This window comes from Phyllobates terribilis, unplaced genomic scaffold (genome assembly GCF_046119375.1).
Source record: "Phyllobates terribilis strain yellow unplaced genomic scaffold, ASM4611937v1 Scaffold_653__1_contigs__length_878714, whole genome shotgun sequence".
Classification (NCBI taxonomy): Eukaryota; Metazoa; Chordata; class Amphibia; order Anura; family Dendrobatidae; genus Phyllobates; species Phyllobates terribilis.
In genome coordinates this window covers 91,694-109,402 of record NW_027363413.1, presented here as the reverse complement: position 1 = coordinate 109,402, position 17,709 = coordinate 91,694, and the positions used below count along the sequence as shown (strand labels likewise).

At 52.9% G+C, this 17,709-nt stretch overlaps 1 long non-coding RNA gene across 1 annotated transcript; it reads right to left on the bottom strand.

The window, feature by feature from the left end:
• Positions 1–488: 488 nt before the first annotated feature.
• On the bottom strand, positions 489–16,691 carry LOC141235371 (uncharacterized). Its single transcript, XR_012301197.1, has 5 exons — positions 16,624–16,691; positions 11,642–11,797; positions 11,330–11,543; positions 1,841–1,903; positions 489–1,675 (listed from the first exon to the last, which is right to left on the bottom strand). It is a non-coding gene; the product is annotated as an uncharacterized lncRNA (long non-coding RNA).
• Positions 16,692–17,709: the final 1,018 nt, after the last annotated feature.

The window sequence follows — 17,709 nt, the reverse complement described above, 5'->3', positions numbered from 1 at the left end:
GGCAAAACTACCCAAAAATGGAGCCCCATAAAGATGTCCCAACTTGACCTCCCCCACCCACCTATCGTCAGCAATTTCTCATTTAGACAAGGGGTTGTCCTGAAAATGTCTTATTACAGAGTGTTCCCGGCAATCCATGATAAATCCGGTGGATACATTATAAGTATACCAAAGCTTAAAAGTAAAGAGCTACTTACCTGGACTCGTTCTCTCTCAGCTGTCAGGTTATAGTGACACAAGATGGCAGCAGTGTAGAAATTTATACATTCTATTCCAATTGTGATGTCTATGATGTCATGTGCCTTGTGATGTCATAATAGCTATCACTGTCATTTCAAATTTACAACCGCAAGAAAAAGTTGATTTCATGGTTTAAGAAAAAATATGGTGGGTAATTGCAGCCTGTGATTATTTTACATATTGTTATTAATATTTGTCACGTCCTTCACTGCTGCCTCCTGCACTGCTTTTTATATACTGTTTATTTTAATAATGGACAATTCACAAGCCCTGCATGTAGAATATATAGTTAATGGCCTCTGTTGAATGACTAGATGCCTATTAGAGCAATAAGATATACTCTATGTCTACAATCTTTTGGCTGAGTCTAAGGGCTCATACTCATCTGCGTATAAATCACACGAGTGCAATCTGATAAAAAAAAATTGGATTGCACTCTGACTCCTGTTATTGAATGATTATGTGTTCATCTGTGATTTTTTTTTTCCAGCTCGGATCGAACTGAGAAAAAAAAATCACAGCATGCTGCAAGTGGCTGCATATATCAGACGAGACTCGCCAATGCAAGTCAATGTGTGCGAGAAGAAAAAAGCACAGCAAACGACCATGCTTATGCCATCCATATAGCGTCCATATAATACGCATCTATGTAACACCTTTCAGTGACTGTGGCGGCATCTCAGCACACAAATCCTGTATCTCAGATCTTTGTCTGGCCTGGTCTTCTGTGTTTTGGCCATCATGCCAACAAGACAAGGGTGATTGGGGCAAGAGACATGCTGGTGAGGGGGTTGTTGGCTGCCGTGATGCTGGTAATGGAGGTGGCTGCCAAGATGCTGGCACTGGGGGTGGCTGCCGTGATTGTGCCACTGTAGTTGGTGGTGGTTGCTGTGATGCTGTGACTGGAGGTGGTGGTGATGGCTGCTGTGATGCTGGTACTGGAGGTGGTGGTGATTGCCGTGATGCTGGCACTGGAGGTGGTGGCTGCCGTGATGGTGGGTTTGCTGAGTGCCCTTCTTGGGGGGTCTAATGACCGGGTTTTGTTGTCCTCAGAAAGTTGCCACCTTTCAAGGAATTAAAAGATGGCCATCGGTGAATTTGGTGGCGCAGCGGCAGACGAAACAATTTGGAGGGCAGCCCTGGTCTGCAGCCTCAATAAAAAGGGAACGTGCCTGAAATAACGGGCCAGGCTTAGACAAAAACTCTCATCATCATCACTCACAGGTATTCCCATGTCACGTACGCCAGTGATGGTGGGGCGGTAGCGATGCTGGCTTATTGGTGCATGAGGGGAGGTGTCGAGGGGCTGTGGTGTACTGGTGCTCTCCGCAGGCTCTTCTTCTTTCTGACCCCAGCTCCGGCCTCCATTTCAGATTCCTCTCTGGCTTCCAGCACCTCCGGGCTACAGGTATTTCCCTTTTTGGTCCAGTCAGATCTGTAAGGTCAGGGATGACAGAGAAAACAGCATTTTTAATATGCAAAATAATAATCAAACCATTACAACAACGGGTGAAAATCTAGGACTAGGGTCAAAAACTGGAGCCGGTCATAATATAGGTATGGCCTTTCTTTTTAAGAGCCACATCACCACTCTTCCTACCCTGTTGTCGGTCGCGGCGGCACTGGTCCTGGCAACTGCTCCATAATCTTGTCACTACACCCACTGGAAAGAAAAGTGGAAGAGATTATATACAATTTTTATAGGTAAAGGATGCTGTATGTAATAACATGTATAGTGTGTATTCTAATATCACTGCTAGCAGGGGCTGGCTGGCAAATTTTAGCCTGGGGGCAAGCACACAGCAGTGGTCCATGAGTAGCGGCCCATCCTTAAAGGTCGTTTTCCCACAAACAATAGTATATTTTAATCAATAGGTCTTGGAGTAATAATAATTTCCACAATTGGATGTGATATAATAATGTTCCTGTGCTGAGATAATCTTATAAATGTGCCCCTGCTGTGTACTGTGTAATGGCTGTGTCTGACCGTGCAGGAACATGGTCTGATCATACCACATCTCCTGGGCAGGGGGGGAGAAAAAGAGGATACAGGCAGGATAGCAGGGGATCACAGAGGATTCTTTTTGTGAGTAAAACATTTCATTGCCTGTTTTTAAACAATATTTTAGCTCAAAGAAAGACTCAGCTGTGATCGCCCTGGCTCCGGCCTGCTCTCGCTCTGGCTCCGGCCTGCCCTTGCCCTGGCTCCGGCCTGCCCTCGCTCTGGCTCCGGCCTGCTCTCGCTCTGGCTCCGGCCTGCTCTCGCTCTGGCTCCGGCCTGCTATCGCTCTGGCTCCGGCCTGCCCTCGCCCTGTCTCCGGCCTGTTCTTGCTCTGGCCTGCTCTCGCCCTGGCTCCGGCATTCTCTCGCTCTGGTTTCGGCCTGCCCTCGCCTTGGCTCCGGCCTGACTTTGCCATGGCTACGGCCTGCTATCGCTCTGGCTCCGGCCTGCCTTTGCCTTGGCTCTGGCCTGCTCTCGCTCAGGCTCTGGCCTGCTATCGCTGTGGCTCTGGCCTGCCTTCGCCTTGGCCAGAGCGAGATTTGGCCAGAGCCAAGGCAAGGGCAGACCAGAGCCAGAGAGAAAGAAGGCCGGAGCCAAGGCAAGGGCAGCCAGAACCAGGGCGAGAGCAGGCCAGAGCCAGGGCGAGAGCAGGCTGGAGCCAAGGCGAGAGCAGGGCGAGGGCAGGCCAGAGCCAGATCAGGCCGGAGACAAGGCGAGGGCAGGCCAGAGCCAGAGCGAGGGCAGGCCAGAGCCAGAGCGAGAGCAGGCCGGACCTCCGGAGCCAAGCAAGGGCAGGCCGGAGCCAGGGCGAGAATTGGCCGGAGCCAAGGCAAGGGCAGGCCAGAGCCAGAGCACGAGAAGGCCAGAGCCAAGGCAAGGGCACGCCGGAACCAGGGCAAGAGCAGGCCAGAGCCAGGGCAAGAGCAGGCCAGAGCCAGGGCGAGAGCAGGCCGGAGCCAGGGAGAGAGCAGGCCGGAGCCAGGGAGAGAGCAGGCCGGAGCCAGAGTCAGAGCAGGCCGGAGTCAAGGCCCTCGCAAGAGCGAGGGCAAACCAGAGCCAGAGAGAGCTCGGGCAGGCTAGAGCCAGAGCGATAGCAGGCCTGAGCCAAGGCGAGAACATTCCTGTGCCAGGGCGAGGGCAGGCCAGAGCCAGAGCGAGAGCAGGCCGGAGCCAAAGCGAGGGAACGCCAGAGCGAGAGTAGGCCAGAGCCAGGGCGAGGGCAGGCCAGAGCCAGAGCAAGAGTAGGCCAGAGCCAAGGCAAGGGCAGGTGAGAGCCAGAGCGAGAGAAGGCCAGAGCCAAGGCAAGGGAAGGCCAGAACCAGGGCCAGGCCAGAGCAAGAGCAGGCCAGAGCCAGAGCGAGAGTAGGCCGGAGCCAGGGCAAGGGCAGGCCAGAGCCAGAGAGAGAGCAGGCCAGAGCCAGTGCGAGGGCAGGCCAGAGCCAGAGCGAGAGCATGCCGGAGCCAGGGCAAGAGCAGGCCGGAGCCAAGGCGAGGGCAGGACAGAGCCAGAGCGAGAGCAGGCCAGAGCCAAGGCAAGGGCAGGTCGGAGCCAGGGCGAGAGCAGGCAAGACCCAGGGCAAGAGTAGGCAAGAGCCAATGCGAGGGCTGGCCGGAGCCAGAGCAAGGGCAGGCCGGAGTCAGGGCGAGGGCAGGCAGGAGCCAGAGTGAGGGCAGGCAGGAGCCAGAGCGAGAGCAGGCTGGAGCCAAGGCGAGAGCAAGCCGGAGCCAAGGTGAGGGTAGGCCAGAGCCAGGGCGAGGGCAGGTCAGAGTCAGAGCGAGAGCAGGCCGGAGCTCAGGCAAGGGCAGGCCAGAGCCAGAGAGAGAGCAGGCCGGAGCCGCATGGGCAGGCCAGAGCCAGAGAGAGAGCAGGCCGGAGCCAGGGCGAGGGCAGGCCGGAGCCAGAGAAGGTATGAGGCAGGGCGAGAGCAGGCCAGAGCCAATGAGAGAGCTGGCCGGAGCCAGAGCAAGGGCAGGCCGGAGTCAGGGCGAGGGCAGGCTGTAGCCAGAGCGAGAGCAGGCCGGAGCCAAGGCGACAGCAGGCCGGAGTCAAGGCGAGGGTAGGCCACAGCCAAGGCAAGGGCAAGCCGGAGCGAGAGTAGGCCGGAGCCAGAGCGAGGGCAGGCCAGGGCCAGAGCGAGAGCAGGCCAGAGCCACAGCAAGGGCAGGCCGGAACCAGAGAGAGAGCAGGTAGGAGACAAGGCGAGGGCAGGCCGGAGCCAGAGAGATAGCAGGCCGGACGGAGCAAAGGCGAGAGCAGGCCGGACCCAGGGCGAGAGCAGGACAGAGCGAGAGCAGGCCGGAACCAAGGCGAGGGCAGGCCGGAGCCAGTGCGAGAGCAGGCTGGAGCCAAGGAGAGGACAGGCCAGAGCGAGGGCAAGCAAGAGACAGGGCGAGAGCAGGCCGGAGCCAAGGCAAAGGCAGGCCAGAGCGAGAGCAGGCTGGAGCCAGGGCGAGAGGAGGCCGGAGCCATGGCGAGGGCTGGCCAGAGGCAGAGCGATGGCAGGCCGGAGCCAGGGCGAGGGCAGGCCAGAGCCAGAGCCAGAGTAGGCCGGAGCCAGGGCGATGGCAGGCTGGAGCCAGAGCGATATAGCACACTGGAGCCAAGGCGAGGGCAGGCCAGAGCCAAAGCGAGGGCAGGCCGGAGCCAGAGCAAGAGCAGGCCGGAGTCAAGTTGAGGGCAGGCCAGATAGAGAGCAGGCATGAGCCAAGGTAAGGGCAGGCTGGAACCAGAGCGAGAGCAGGCCGGTGCCAAGGCTCTAGGTCGTATCCAGGGCGAGAACAGGCAGGAGCTAAGGCGAGGGCAGGCAGGAGCCAGAGAGATAGCAGGCCAGAGCCAGAGCGAGAGCAGGCCGGAGCCAGGACGAGGGCAGGCCGGAGCCAGTGCGAGAGGAGGCCGGAGGCAAGGAGAGAACAAGCAAGAGCCAGAGCCAAAGCAAGCAAGAGCAAGGGCGAGAGCAGGCCGGAACCAGGATGAGGGCAGGCGAGAGCTCGAGCAAGAGCAGGCGGAGCCAGGGCGAGAGCAGGCCAGAGCCAAGGTGAGGGCTGGCTGGAGCCAGAGCAAGGGCAGGCCGTAGCCAGGGCGAGGGCAGGCTGGAGCCAAAGCAAGAGCAGGCCGGAGCCAAGGCGAGAGCAGGCCGTAGCCAAGGCGAGGGCAGGTCAGAGCCAGAGCGAGAGCAGGCCGGAGCCAGAGCGAGAGCAGGCCAGAGCCAGGGCGAGAGCAGGCCGGAGCCAGGGCGAGAGCAGGCCGGAGCCAAGGAGAGGGCAGGCCAGAGCCAGATCCAAAGCAGGCCGAAGCCAGGGCGAGGGCAGGCCAGAGTCAGAGCGGGAGCAGGCCGGAGCCAAGGCGAGGGCACGCCAGAGCCAGAGCGAGAGCAGGCCAGAGCCAGAACGAGAGCAGACCGGAGCCAGGTCGAGGGCAGGCCAGAGCGAGAGTGGGCCAGAGCCAAGGCAAGGGCAGGCCAGTGCCAGAGCGAGAGAAGGCCGGAGTCAAGGCAAGGGCAGGCCGGAACCAGGGCGAAAACAGGCCGGACGGAGCCAGGGCGAAGCCAGAGCCAGAGCAAGAGCAGGCCAGAGCCAGAGTAGGCCGGAGCCAGGGCGAGGGCAGGCCAGAGCCAAAAAGAGAGCAGGCCGGAGCCAGGGCGAGGGCAGGCCAGAGCCAGAGCGAGAGCAGGACGGAGCCAGAGCGAGAGCAGGCCGGAGCCAGAGCGAGGGCAGCCAGAGCCAGAGCAGGCCGGAGCCAGGGCAAGAGCAGGCCGGAGCCAGGGCACGAGCAGGCCAGAGCCAAGGCGAGGGAAGGCCAGAGCGAAAGCAGGCCAGAGCCAAAGCGAGAGCAGTACAGAGCCAAGGCAAGGGCAGGCCAGAGCCAGAGCGAGCAGGCCTGAGCCAGAGCTAGAGCAGGCTGGAGCCAGAGCGAGATCAGGCCGGAGCCAGGGTAAGGGCATGCCGGAGCCAGGGCGAGGGCAGGCCGGAGCCAGGGCGAGAGCAGGCCGTAGCCAAGGTGAGGGCATGCCGGAGTTAGAGCAGGAGCTGGCCGGAGCCAAGGTGAGGGCTGGCCGGAGCCAAGGTGAGGGCTGCCCAGAGCCAGAGCAAGGGCAGGCCGGAGCCAGGGCGAGGGCAGGCCGGAGCCAGAGCGAGAGCAGGCCGGAGCCAAGGCGAGAGCAGGCCGGAGCCAAGGCGAGGGCAGGCCGGAGCCAAGGCGAGGGCAGACCAGAGTCAGAGCGAGAGCAGGCCGGAGCCAAGGAGAGGGCAGGCCGGACGGACCAAGGAGAGGGCAGGCCGGAGCCAAGGAGAGGGCAGGTCAGAGGCAGAGCCAGGGCAGGCCAGAGCCAGAGCGAGAGCAGGCCGGAGACAAGGCGAGGGCAGGCCGAAGCCAGGGCGAGAGCAGTCCGAAGCTAGAGCGAGAGCAGACCGGAGCCAAGGCTAGAGTAGGGCCGGAGCCAAGGCGAGGGTAGGCCAGAGGCAGAGCCAGGGCAGGCCAGCGCCAGAGCGAGAGCAGGCCGGAGCCAGGGCAAGGGCAGGCCAGAGCCAGAGAGAGAGCAGGCAGGAGCCAGGGCGAGGGCAGGCCAGAGCGAGAGCAGGCCGGAGCCAAGGCGAGGGCAGGCCAGAGCGAGAACAGGCCGGAGCCAAGGCGAGGGCAGGCCAGAGCCAGAGCGAGAGCAGGTCGGAGCCAAGGCGAGGGCAGGCCAGAGCGAGAGCAGGCCGGAGCCAAGTCGAGGGCAGGCCAGAGCCAGAGCGAGGGCAGGCCAGAGCCGGGGTGGGGGAAGGCAAGAGTCAGAGCAGGCTGGAACCAGGGCGAGGGCAGGCCAGAGCCAGAGCAGGCCAGAGCCTGGGCGAGGGCAGGCCAGAGCCAGAGCAGGCCAGAGCCTGGGCGAGGGCAGGCCAGAGCCAGAGTGAGAGCAGGCCGGAGCCAGGGCGAGGGCAGGCCGGAGCCAGAGCGAGGGCAGGCCGGAGCCAGAGAGAGAGCAAGCCGGAGCCAGAGCGAGAACAGGCCGGAGCCAGGGCGAGGGCAGGCCGGAGCCAGGGCGAGGGCAGGCCGGAGCCAAGGTGAGGGCAGGCCAGAGCCAGAGCGAGAGCAGGCCAGAGCCAGAACGAGAGCAGGCCGGAGCCAAGTCGAGGGCAGGCCAGAGTCAGAGCGAGGGCAGGCCAGAGCCGGGGTGGGGGAAGGCAAGAGTCAGAGCAGGCTGGAACCAGGGCGAGGGCAGGCCAGAGCCAGAGCAGGCCAGAGCCTGGGCGAGGGCAGGCCAGAGCCAGAGCAGGCCAGAGCCTGGGCGAGGGCAGGCCAGAGCCAGAGTGAGAGCAGGCCGGAGCCAGGGCGAGGGCAGGCCGGAGCCAGAGCGAGGGCAGGCCGGAGCCAGAGAGAGAGCAAGCCGGAGCCAGAGCGAGAACAGGCCGGAGCCAGGGCGAGGGCAGGCCGGAGCCAGGGCGAGGGCAGGCCGGAGCCAAGGTGAGGGCAGGCCAGAGCCAGAGCGAGAGCAGGCCAGAGCCAGAACGAGAGCAGGCCGGAGCCAGGGCGAGGGCAGGCCGGAGCCAGAGCGAGGGCAGGCCAGAGCCAAAACGAGAGCAGGCCAGGTTCAGGGCGAGAGCAGGCCGAAGCCAAGGCAAGGGCAGGCCAGAGCGAGAGCAGGCTGGAGCCAGAGCGAGAGCAGGCCGGAGCCAAGGCGAGGGCAGGCCAGAGCCAAAACGAGAGCAGGCCAGATTCAGGACGAGAGCAGGCCGAAGCCAAGGCAAGGGCAGGCCAGAGCCAGAGCGAGAGCAGGCCGGAGCCAGAGCGAGAGCAGGCCAGAGCCAAGGCGAGAGTAAGCCAGAGCCAGTACGAGAGAAGGCCAGAGTCAGAGAAAGAGCAGGACAGAGCCAGGGCAAAGGCAGGCCAGAGCCAGAGCGAGGGCAGGCCGGAGCCAGGATATTTCAAAGCAAGCAGACCTCTAATATGGGCCATAGAAGTATGTATAGATTTACATTTCTATAACCTTTATGCCCATATTAGAGGTCTGATAAGTCCTAGGGGGTGACAGATTCCCTTTAAAGCTCGTGTCGTGGTTGGCCTCTAGCCTGGTGTCTCATGTGTTGGGTTTGCCCACTCCGGGTCCTCCTGAAGGAAGAAGTAGGATTTCTCTTTTTATTTTGTGCTTTTGGCTTCTTGCCCAGTGATAGGGGCGGATCTGATCCTCTCAGGCCAAGCCCAACCCTAACCCTAACCCTACCACAACCCTAACTCTAGAGTCTATATTTTACGCCGTTTAGACAACTTTATTCTTCGAGTCAGTGTGTTTACAGCGATATCAGAATCATATCGGGTTTTTATGATTGACAGCTGTCACACACTAAAAGACGCATTTTTTGTAAAATCTAGTTTTGCATCGCTATATTTTGAGACCTATAATTTTTCCATATTTTGGTTGATAGAGTCATGTGACATCTTGTTTTTTGCGGGATTAGTTGACGTTTTTATTGGTGCCATTTTCAGGCACGTGACATATTTTGATCGCTCTCTATTCCGATTATTGGGAGGGAGAATAAACAAAAACCAACAATTCAGGAATTGTTGTTTTTTTTTTTTGATGCTGTTCCGCGTGTGGTAAAATTGATAAGGTAGCTTTATTCTTTGGGTCAGTACGTTTACATTGGTACCACATTTATATCGATTTTCTATGTTTTGGCGCTTTTACACAATAAAAGCTATTTTATAGAAAAAATAATTTTTTTGCATCGCTTTATTCTGAGAGCTATAACTTTTTTATTTTTAGGCTGATGGAGCTGTATGGCGGCTTGTTTTTTGCGGGACAAGATGACGTTTTCAGTGGTATCATTATTATTTATATTCGTCTTTTTGATTGCGTGTTATTCCATTTTTTGTTTGGCGGTATGAAGATAAAGCATTGTTTTTTGCTTCATTTTTTTTTTACCATGTTCACTGAAGGGGCTAACTAGTGGGACAATTTTATAGGTCAGGTCATTCCGGACGCGGCGATACCAAATATGTGTACTGTTATTGTTTTTTTTTCATAATAATATTTATTGATGGGTACATTATATTTTTATTTTTGGTGGATTATTTTTTTTTTCTTCACTTTCTGACACTTTTTTTACTTTTATTCTTTGTCCCACTATGGGACTTTCACTTTTTTTATTCTGATCGCCTGTATAGCATAGGGATGGAGCACCAGCCCTGTGCTATACAGGCTGTCAGCGCTGCAAATGCAGAAGATACTTTGGTCATGCACTGCGCATGCCAAAATATCTTCTTGCTGTCTGGTGACCCAGATGTTGTCATGACGACATCGGGTCGTCATGGCAACATCCAGGAAGCCGCGGCAGACATCGCTGGACGCCGGCAGGAGAGGTGAGTATCCCGATCACCTCCCCTTGCCCCCGCAATGCTGCGATCGACTCAGCTGCGACAATCGGCTGACACCCGGCGGCGATCGCGCCCGCACAGCCTGTGTGCGGGCGCAATCGCAAAGACGTACTAATACGTATCAGGCTCTTAAGTCCCATGGCGCAGATACGTATTAGTACGTCTTGAGCTTTAAAGGGGTTAAACTACAACTCCAATGTCAGCCCCTAATTCAATAGGAACCAAAGATCTGAGAACAGAGAATGATAATAAAATAATTTGTCCACATAAATGGCAAAACTACCCAAAAATGGAGCCCCATAAAGATGTCCCAACTTGACCTCCCCCACCCACCTATCGTCAGCAATTTCTCATTTAGACAAGGGGTTGTCCTGAAAATGTCTTATTACAGAGTGTTCCCGGCAATCCATGATAAATCCGGTGGATACATTATAAGTATACCAAAGCTTAAAAGTAAAGAGCTACTTACCTGGACTCGTTCTCTCTCAGCTGTCAGGTTATAGTGACACAAGATGGCAGCAGTGTAGAAATTTATACATTCTATTCCAATTGTGATGTCTATGATGTCATGTGCCTTGTGATGTCATAATAGCTATCACTGTCATTTCAAATTTACAACCGCAAGAAAAAGTTGATTTCATGGTTTAAGAAAAAATATGGTGGGTAATTGCAGCCTGTGATTATTTTACATATTGTTATTAATATTTGTCACGTCCTTCACTGCTGCCTCCTGCACTGCTTTTTATATACTGTTTATTTTAATAATGGACAATTCACAAGCCCTGCATGTAGAATATATAGTTAATGGCCTCTGTTGAATGACTAGATGCCTATTAGAGCAATAAGATATACTCTATGTCTACAATCTTTTGGCTGAGTCTAAGGGCTCATACTCATCTGCGTTTAAATCACACGAGTGCAATCTGATAAAAAAAAATTGGATTGCACTCTGACTCCTGTTATTGAATGATTATGTGTTCATCTGTGATTTTTTTTTTCCAGCTCGGATCGAACTGAGAAAAAAAAATCACAGCATGCTGCAAGTGGCTGCATATATCAGACGAGACTCGCCAATGCAAGTCAATGTGTGCGAAAAAAAAAAGCACAGCAAACGACCATGCTTATGCCATCCATATAGCGTCCATATAATACGCATCTATGTAACACCTTTCAGTGACTGTGGCGGCATCTCAGCACACAAATCCTGTATCTCAGATCTTTGTCTGGCCTGGTCTTCTGTGTTTTGGCCATCATGCCAACAAGACAAGGGTGATTGGGGCAAGAGACATGCTGGTGAGGGGGTTGTTGGCTGCCGTGATGCTGGTAATGGAGGTGGCTGCCAAGATGCTGGCACTGGGGGTGGCTGCCGTGATTGTGCCACTGTAGTTGGTGGTGGTTGCTGTGATGCTGTGACTGGAGGTGGTGGTGATGGCTGCTGTGATGCTGGTACTGGAGGTGGTGGTGATTGCCGTGATGCTGGCACTGGAGGTGGTGGCTGCCGTGATGGTGGGTTTGCTGAGTGCCCTTCTTGGGGGGTCTAATGACCGGGTTTTGTTGTCCTCAGAAAGTTGCCACCTTTCAAGGAATTAAAAGATGGCCATCGGTGAATTTGGTGGCGCAGCGGCAGACGAAACAATTTGGAGGGTAGCCCTGGTCTGCAGCCTCAATAAAAAGGGAACGTGCCTGAAATAACGGGCCAGGCTTAGACAAAAACTCTCATCATCATCACTCACAGGTATTCCCATGTCACGTACGCCAGTGATGGTGGGACGATAGCGATGCTGGCTTATTGGTGCATGAGGGGAGGTGTCGAGGGGCTGTGGTGTACTGGTGCTCTCCGCAGGCTCTTCTTCTTTCTGGCCCCCAGCTCCGGCCTCCATTTCAGATTCCTCTCTGGCTTCCAGCACCTCCGGGCTACAGGTATTTCCCTTTTTGGTCCAGTCAGATCTGTAAGGTCAGGGATGACAGAGAAAACAGCATTTTTAATATGCAAAATAATAATCAAACCATTACAACAAATAAAACTGAAAAAGATAGCCACTTACGGGTGAAAATCTAGGACTAGGGTCAAAAACTGGAGCCGGTCATAATATAGGTATGGCCTTTCTTTTTAAGAGCCACATCACCACTCTTCCTACCCTGTTGTCGCTCGCGGCGGCACTGGTCCCGGCAACTGCTCCATAATCTTGTCACTACACCCACTGGAAAGAAAAGTGGAAGAGATTATATACAATTTTTATAGGTAAAGGATGCTGTATGTAATAACATGTATAGTGTGTATTCTAATATCACTGCTAGCAGGGGCTGGCTGGCAAATTTTAGCCTGGGGGCAAGCACACAGCAGTGGTCCATGAGTAGCGGCCCATCCTTAAAGGTCGTTTTCCCACAAACAATAGTATATTTTAATCAATAGGTCTTGGAGTAATAATAATTTCCACAATTGGATGTGATATAATAATGTTCCTGTGCTGAGATAATCTTATAAATGTGCCCCTGCTGTGTACTGTGTAATGGCTGTGTCTGACCGTGCAGGAACATGGTCTGATCATACCACATCTCCTGGGCAGGGGGGGAGAAAAAGAGGATACAGGCAGGATAGCAGGGGATCACAGAGGATTCTTTTTGTGAGTAAAACATTTCATTGCCTGTTTTTAAACAATATTTTAGCTCAAAGAAAGACTCAGCTGTGATCCCCTGCTGTAATGTATATATACTCTCTTTATATATAGCTGATTAGCGTGCACACAGTCTGTAGGTCAAGGTGCAGGTACACGGGATGTGGAATCCCCAGAATCGGCGTAGATTAAATCACCGCACATTCTAGTTTCATGACGCAAACTAAAGTCTATTTGAAGACATGCAATAAGACACATTTAAGGTGCAGGGAATAATGCAACAGTAAATGAACGTTTTGACCCATCGTTTGCATCTTGAAACTAGAGTGTGCAGTGATTTAATCGATGCTATATACTCTTTTGCTTCCCCCCCTGCCCAGTAGCTGTGGTATGATCAGACCATGTTCCTGCACAGTCAGACACAGCCATTACACAGTACACAGCAGGGGCACATTTATAACATTATCTCAGCACAGGGACATTATTATATCACATCCAATTGTGGAAGTTATTATTATTCCAAGATCTATTGATTAAAATATACTATTGTTCGCAGAAAACCCCTTCAACATGTTTATTACCAGCTGCTTCATAGGCTATATTCACACAAACGTATGGTCTAAGTGCTGCCCGTGGAGAAAAATGACAGCACTTGGTCCAGTTCAGGTGAGCATTTAAAACTGGTAATACATAAGCATAATATGTACAATGTCTGACCACTACAACACGGATTTAGGTTGTTAGAGGTGTAATGCAAGTAATCCAAGGTACGCTGTGCTTTTCTACACTCCTAAACAGAGTAAGGCTAAGTGCCCACAATGCAGAAATGCTGAGAATTTTTCCAGAGCGTTTCTGCATCTCCCTGGCAGAAAAAACGCATGCGGATTCTATGAGTTTTCCTGCCAGGGACAAGCAGAAGTGAAGCGCTCTTCACATGCATTTCCGCATGCGGGTTGTCAAGCGCTTTGCAAGCGATTTTAGCATCACTTGGAAAGTGCTGGAGAACTTGGTCACACTATATAAATCCATGCAACCGGTATGGATTTATATAGTGTGACCGTAAAAGAACGGCAAAAAATAAATATTATACTTACCTTCTGACGGCCCCTGGTCTCCTTATCCGATGCGTCCGGTCTTCCCGGTGTCTCACGGTTGTGTAAAAGGACCTGCCATGACGTCATTTAGTCATGTGACGGGTCAAGCGACCGCCGACGTCAGCGGTCGCGTGACCTGTCACGTGACTAAATGACGTCATGGCAGGTCCTTTTAGACCATCATGAGCTGCCAGGACGCATCACTATGGAGACCGGGGGCCATCAGAAGGTAAGTATAATATATATTTTTTATTTTAATTATTTTTTTTTTACAGGTACTATGGTACCCGGGTCTGGAGGAGAGTCTCTTCTTCTCCAAATCCGGGTACCATCCGCACATTGAATCGCTAAATATCCGCATGTAGTCATTGTAGTCACTGCATGCAAGTCAATGGCGGTGAAAACGCTGCGATTACACAAAATAATTGGTAGTGCGGTGGATTTTTCCGCAATGATAATCCGCAGCGGAAATTTCCGCAGTATGTGCACAGCAGATGCGGATTATCATTGGGGAACATAGCAGACCTTCTACCAAGCGTTTTTTAAGCGTTTCTGCAGCGGAATTGCCGTTGCGGAAACGCTTAAAAAACGCATAGTGGGCACACAGCCTAAAGGTGGCCACACATAAGCACAGGTCTGCCAGATAGATACCTAGGAATTATTATTTTGTGTATTATTTCCTACATACTTGATCGAGCAAGTCATCAATGTAAAAGTCAACTCCACATTATAGTATATGATGTACGAGTCACTAATTATCATGTGTGTCCCATCTGATGTCTGTGCACACAGTGAACATATTATACCACATACAATACAATATACATAGGAGAATATATGACTGATATATAGAGATGAGCAACTTCATTTGCAGGACCCTGATCCAATGGTCAGATGAATATTCAGTGGCTGCTGGATAGGAGCCCTGACAGCCTCCTACCTGACACCATTCTCTTTCTCTGCCTTTGATTTGTAGCCAGGCACAATGTCATGTATGTGTCACGCCAAAAAGATGACATCATGCAAAGACTATAATCAAAAGAGGAGTCAGAGATGCCGGCAGGCAGGAGGAGGCTCGCGGGGCTCTGGTCTGGTGGCCACAGACTACTGACGGGACTGTTTGACCAGTGTCCTGCGAATCAATTCGCTCATCTGTACTGGAATAAGATATATTATGACTACATACATCAGATATTACATACAGAATAGCATGTGACAGTTATATACCACACTATGAGCACAGACATCAGATATTACACCAGTGACATATTATCCTCTGTATAACATTGGATGCCAGTATCAAAGTCCATCACATCCAGTATACAGCATAATATGTGATGGTATGCGATATACTGGGATACAGACATCACATATTCATACCTCTCAACTTTTGAAGAACAGAAAGGGGGACAGAAAGAAGCTATGCGCGGCAAATTTTGGCCTCGCCCCTGGTCACACCCCAATCCACGCCCATTTACCATTATCTTTCTCGCCCGGCAGGAGGAGTTGTCAGAGGGGCGCTGGTAGTGAGGGAAATTCAGCAGACGGCCGAGACTGCAAGGCCCAGACCCAAATCCAGGACTGTCCACTGTATCCAGGGCAGCTGGGACTAGAGATGAGCAGATGGATTCCGGGGCCTCCAGTCGGGCGTCCAGGTCAGTGCTACCTGGCGGCTGGACTGGAGGCCATGAGTCTCTTATCTTCCGGGGCAGTGCGGCCTCATCTGTGAGTCCTGCTCATCTCTTGTTGGGACCTGAGGGTTATTTTTTGTTCCCTCATTCACAGTCGGAGCCGCCAGAACTTTCTCATCTTTATGTAGATTCATTATACGACATCTGGCTTTCTTGTGGTGGCTCTTACTGTATATTGGGGGCTATGCGAGGGCTCATACCGTAGGTAGGGGTGGTGTGTGCTAATACTGTATGTACGGGGTTGTGTGGGGGCTCATACTGTATATAGGGGGATGTCAGCATACTTAAATCTGCTCAATATTAAGTGATAATATAAATATACAAAAAATATATAATTAATATGTTAATATTAATATTGAGCTGAATTAATTTGAACCTATTGGTTCGAGCTCCACAACAGTCACGGTCTCTCACGTGGCCCCTTGGGAAAATTAATCTCCCACCCCTGCCTATTTCAAAGCGCTATGTTAAAAATCACACAGACATCATACACACAGCGGGCACAACCATCACACAGACATCATACACACAGCGGGCACAACCATCACACAGACATCATACACACAGCGGGCACAACCATCACACAGACATCACACACACAGCGGGCACAACCATCACACAGACATCATACAGACAGCGGGCACAATCATCACACAGACATCATACACACAGCGGGCACAACCATCACACAGACATCATACACACAGAGGGCACAACCATCACACAGACATCATACACACAGCGGGCACAACCATCACACAGACATCATACACACAGCGGGCACAACCATCACACAGACATCACACACACAGCGGGCACAACCATCACACAGACATCATACAGACAGCGGGCACAACCATCACACAGACATCATACACACAGCGGGCACAACCATCACACAGACATCATACACACAGAGGGCACAACCATCACACAGACATCATACACACAGCGGGCACAACCATCACACAGACATCATACACACAGCGGGCACAACCATCACACAGACATCATACAGACAGCGGGCACAACCATCACACAGACATCATACAGACAGCGGGCACAACCATCACACAGACATCATACACACAGCGGGCACAACCATCACACAGACATCATACACACAGCGGGCACAACCATCACACAGACATCATACACACAGCGGGCACAACCATCACACAGACATCATACACACAGCAGGCACAACCATCACACAGACATCATACACACAGCGGGCACAACCATCACACAGACATCATACACACAGCGGGCACAACCATCACACAGACATCATACACACAGAGGGCACAACCATCACACAGACATCATACACACAGCGGGCACAACCATCACACAGACATCATACACACAGCGGGCACAACATGACATGTATATAGTCCCTTCTTCTCCATCATGTCTCCAGTGGCAGTGGTGGGGCCTGGTGTTTGCAATCAGCAGCAGAGTATGGGCTGTACGCAGGAGAGCTGTCAGCCCTGCAGTGCCCCTAAATCCCCTTCCCATCCCCCCTAGTCCCGACTGCAGAGCTGCTGGTGACATTGCATGAGCCCCCTCCCATCCTGTAATAACAGCAGCCACAGATGGGAGAGGCTGCGGGTCTCCCCCTCACCTCAGGACCGCACCTTGTTGTCATGTCCTCCGCAGACTTGGCCCCGCCCCCTGACCCCTCACCTCCTCATGCTGTGCGGTCTCTGCACAGTAGAATTCCTCTGCCCTGATGCCGGGGAGGAGCAGAGAGCGGGAGGCGGAGCTACAAGGGGTCACACACAGCATGGAAAGCCTGCGTGTCTGGAGGAAAAGCCCAGTGCCCAGCAGCGCCCCTGCCGGGAGAAGAGCTGAGCCGGGCCGGGACTGAGCCCTCAAATCGGGACAGGCCCAGGGAATAGGGGAGGCTTGTTAGCTCTGGATATTATACCCGCCTCCTATTATCCTGTATATAATATGGGATGTCTGGGCCTATAGTATATATATTATACCACCTACAGGCTAATATGTAACTAGTGCACATTACACCTTGAGTACAGCCATTAGATATTACACCAGTCACTTCTTCTCCTCTGCACCATCTGATGTCTGTGCACAGTATATGACATCCAGTATACAGGAGAATATGTGATGGGATATAGGACATACTGTTATACAGACATCAGATGCTATATACTGGATAATAAATGATGGTATATATCAGGGGTGGGCAATTCATTTTCCAGAGGGACCACATGAGAGAACGTAACTGTTGTGGGGGCCTGAACCAATAGGCTGAAAGGCTGAAATTAGTTCTGCTCAATATTAATATTAACTACAATTAATATAAAATAATATTTATATCACTTAATATTGAGCAGAATTAAGTATGCCAACATCCCCCTATATACCGTATGAGCCCCCACACAGCCCCCCTACATACCATATGAGCACACACATAGCCCCCTGTATACAGTATGAGCCCACACACATCCCCCTATATACCATATGAGCACACACACAGCCCCCTGTATACAGTATGAGCCCCCACGCAGCTCCCCTATATACCATATGAGCACACACACAGCCCCCTGTATACAGTATGAGCCCACACACAGCCCCACTATATACCATATGAGCACACACATAGCCCCCTGTATACAGTATGAGCCCCCACACAGCTCCCCTATATACCATATGAGCACACACACAGCCCCCTGTATACAGTATG